A 3,953-nucleotide genomic window follows, 5' to 3' on the forward strand; every position below is an offset into this window, starting at 1 on the left:
AAGAGGACGAGGCGCTGCCTCAAAACTTACACTTAATAAAAATACGTGAACTTATGTTAATACTTTACAAAAGTTATTAAGAAAGGAAATTAATTGAAAAGCACTCCTACTACTAAACGCCTGCCGCCCAACTGAAGATTGTGCGAAGCCAAAAAGGCAACAGTTGGTTTATAAACATTTGTATCATCTGTGCTGTTACCTTTCTTTCTAGCGCTGTTCATGAGCGAACTTTTCAGACACGGCACGCAAATTGTGGCCATTAAGATGCATCTGATAAAAAGTTAAACAATTTACCATTTCATGCAGAAGGACATGTGCCAAACGAAACGTATCTTGGCGCACACGCCGCGGACGGGATCTGTATGACTGGTTCTTCCTCCAGTTAATCTTCATACAAATACCAAGGTTATCTGTAACTTAGATATCGTCTTTGAAGCACCGCAGCACGTGAAGTAGTACGTGTCAGATATTTTTTTAAAAAAAACAAACTGAATATTCTATGTCTACAGCCGGCTACAACTTTAGAAGGAAGCGGCATTTCCACGTCAAAGGCGGATGCGCGCAAGCCCATACTCTAGACTGACGTCGTGAGCCGGATGGCCGGGGATCTTGGCGTCGTAGAACGTGACCAAAAACATAAGCTGGACTATTGCTCTAGTCGCGGAGGCATTCGGCTGCCGCGCTTCGGTCATCCGGGCGGGGCCTCTCCTGCCTTCTTAAGTTGCACCGGACTTCAGAAATGACGAACACTGCCAGCATTTCCACTTTACTCGCTATTTTCACTTCACGGAACGCCAACACAGAAAAAAAAAAAGAAAAACGCCAATGAACCTTGATCAGTTCATCTCAACGATATGTTTGTATCTTTGTTATGTAACCCTGTCTCAAAAAAAAGAAACAAAAAAAAAAAAAACGGGCTCGTCCGGGATTTGAACCCGGGACCTCTCGCACCCTAAGCGAGAATCATACCCCTAGACCAACGAGCCGGCGACAACCGGCTTCTTAGTAACGATTTTTAGCAACTGATTTTAGTAACGTGACTAGCTGCTACGTGGTTCCTGGCAAAAACATGTCACGTGACTAGCTGCTACGTGATATTGCGTAATTTTGGTCGCGCGACTAGTTGTTACGCGATGTTACGTGATTTTTAGTAACGTCACTAGTTGTTACATGATATTACGAGATTTTAGTCACGCGACTACTCGTCACGTGACGTTACGTGATATTTAGTCCCGTGACTTGTCGTTACGTGACGTTACGTGATATTTAGCCACGTAATATACTCGCCCATCATAGTTATTGCATTCCGCAGCCGGACAACTCGGTGCACGTGTTGTGGGAGCGAAGCAGAAGATGAAGAAGAGGACAAAGCGAGTGCGTGCCGTTTCATTTCTGTCCGCACTACCCGGCGCAAAGAAAAGCTTCAACAGCACCGCTATTAAAATAAATAAAATGCCCCTAGACGATTTACTTCTACTTTCACCATCCATGGGGCTGTTTCAAGGGTTCCGTTTGTACCTTAGACCCGATTAACTCTCTTTCATTCGACTGCGCCACGGCAGTCAAATTCTTGAAAATAGGATTTCTGCGTCCGTGTTCCCATAGCAACACCGCTGATTGCAGCCACTGTAGTCGTCATACCCTCTATCCATGTATTGCGTCACATTGAGAAGGTGGCAACTCCACCGCTCTTCAGCGAATCGACCAATCTGCCATCCAAATTGGTCGCCTTCTCAAGCGGGTTGCCAACAAGCACGCAGGCATGCGCGAATCCAACCTTCTTCGGCTGGTTCAGGCATTTGTCTGCACACGCGTCACCTACGTGGCCCCCTACCTGCGCCTTACACGCGCCGATCTCGATCGCCTCGATGCTTCGCTTCGCAAGGCATACAAGACCGCCTTAGGACTCCCAATGTCCACCTCTACCTCCAAACTTATGGCCCTTGGGGTATCGAACACCGTCAACGAGCTTATCGAAGCTATCCTCACGTCCCAGCACCAGCGACTCTCACTCACGCATGCGGGACGCACTGTATTGCACCAAATTGGACTCATCCCCACGCGGGTGGCCACCACTTACCAAGACATACCGACAGCTCAACGACTCAGCCCCTGTATCCCTCCACTCCCCAAACACATGCACCCCGAACATCACGCGGATCGCAAGGCCGACCATGCGCGCCAACTACAGAAACGTTTCGCAAGTCGCCCCGATGTCACCTACACAGACACCTCCCGGCACCCACATCGTTCAACAATGGTGGCTGTCGCCCTGGCCCCACACCGCGGTTGGAGCACGGCATGCAGTGTAATTCACTTCACCGATATAACAGTTGCTGAAGAAGTTGCCATTGCTTTGGCAATGACCGACCGTACAACCAAGGTGATCGTAAGCGATTCCCAACTCGCCATCCGAAATTTTGACGCGGGCCGTATCTCTACACAGGCATACTCAATCATAAAGGACCACACCCCACCTACCTCACCTCACCTTCTTATCTGGGCCCCGGCCCATGAATCTCTTAGTGGAAATGTGCAGGCACACACTCTCGCCCGAGATCTCAACTACCGGGTGGAGTTCCTTACGCCTCACACTTCCCATTCTTCGCCCTCGCAGGCCTGCGAAAAACAAACTCCTTTGTTTACTTACACAGACATTTTACAGCACTACAGACTAGGCCGTCTCCACTACCCTCCAGCTCATAAAGACCTCCCCCGACGTGATGCCGTCCTGTGGCGCAAGCTTCAGACGGGTGTCTTTCCCAACCCCTGGCTTTATAGCAAGGTATACCCACACCTTGTGACACCACACTGCAGATACTGCTCACAGTCAGCCACCCTCTACACATGGCGTGGACGTGCCCACAGTACGATGACGCTTCACACACAGAAGATACGTGGGAGTCCCTTCTGCGTACCACCGACTCGGCACAGCAACGCCGGGTAATCTCACGCGCATTGGAGGCCGCGGCGTCCCAAGGCATTCCCGCTGACCTCCTCTAAGCAGCGTAACCGATCTTTGGGTCGGTCCCCTCTTTTTGGGTCGGTCCCGTCATCATCATCATTGAGAACTTCAGTAAGCCAGCTAAGATAGCTCGGGATTTTGAGATATAAAAGTGTTCCGGTGAGCGCATCTCTACTTATAACGTCATCGATCAGCAAGTGACGCCATAACCAGAACGTAACAGCCCGCTTACACTTTACGTCCACTTGATTCGCCAGCACCATCTGAACAGTTCACATGCTGCACCCTGCAGTTCGTTTCAGCTCATATACGCACGAATTAGGGACGAAGCAGGCATCCTGAGCGCTATCATGTTGTTATGCATACACGGTAAAGTCCCGATAGCGTCCCGGTAGCGTCCCGATAAACTTACCGAACCACAGCAAACTCTGCGCATGCGCAGTTGCATTTGCAGCAGCCGGCATCGGTACCGGTAACGGAAAGATTCTAACGTCCTGCTAACACAATTGGATGGCTTTTGTCGGTATATCCGTGAAAATCGTAACTATGCCGGTAATACGAAGTGTACTCAGTAAAGCTGAATTTACTCATGCTATAAAAATTGCATCTTACCAGAGAATATGACAAAGGCGGGCTTTTTTTTTTAAATCACATGTCCAGCTGGGTGCGTCCAGCCCAATATTAGTATTATTATTTGCGTGACATTGAAACATTTATGCGTGACATTGAAACAGGAAAAGAATGTCTTAAATGTGCCTCTACCAACAAAATTTGTCCCTATGTTCGCAAAATCTTCATGGCGGATATTCTTTTCTGTGTCATTTTCTTTTTCGGCAGTTTTGCAGCAACACAATAACGAGTGACTGGTTTCTTGTTTCTGCTTTGCGTTTTTTTTAATGCGCACTTCTACCCAAATCCTGGCAACAAGGATGAGAGCACTTGTAGAATACAAAAAATTATAAAATACAAGGATGTTAATATACCCAAA

At 48.2% G+C, this 3,953-nt stretch overlaps 1 non-coding gene across 1 annotated transcript; it reads right to left on the minus strand.

Annotated features, from left to right (window-relative positions):
* Positions 1 to 914: 914 nt before the first annotated feature.
* Trnap-agg (transfer RNA proline (anticodon AGG)) lies at positions 915 to 986 on the minus strand. Its single transcript has one exon. It is a non-coding gene; the product is annotated as a tRNA-Pro (tRNA).
* Between the last annotated feature and the right edge of the window lie 2,967 nt (positions 987 to 3,953).

This window comes from Rhipicephalus sanguineus, chromosome 1 (genome assembly GCF_013339695.2).
Source record: "Rhipicephalus sanguineus isolate Rsan-2018 chromosome 1, BIME_Rsan_1.4, whole genome shotgun sequence".
Lineage (NCBI taxonomy): Eukaryota > Metazoa > Arthropoda > Arachnida > Ixodida > Ixodidae > Rhipicephalus > Rhipicephalus sanguineus.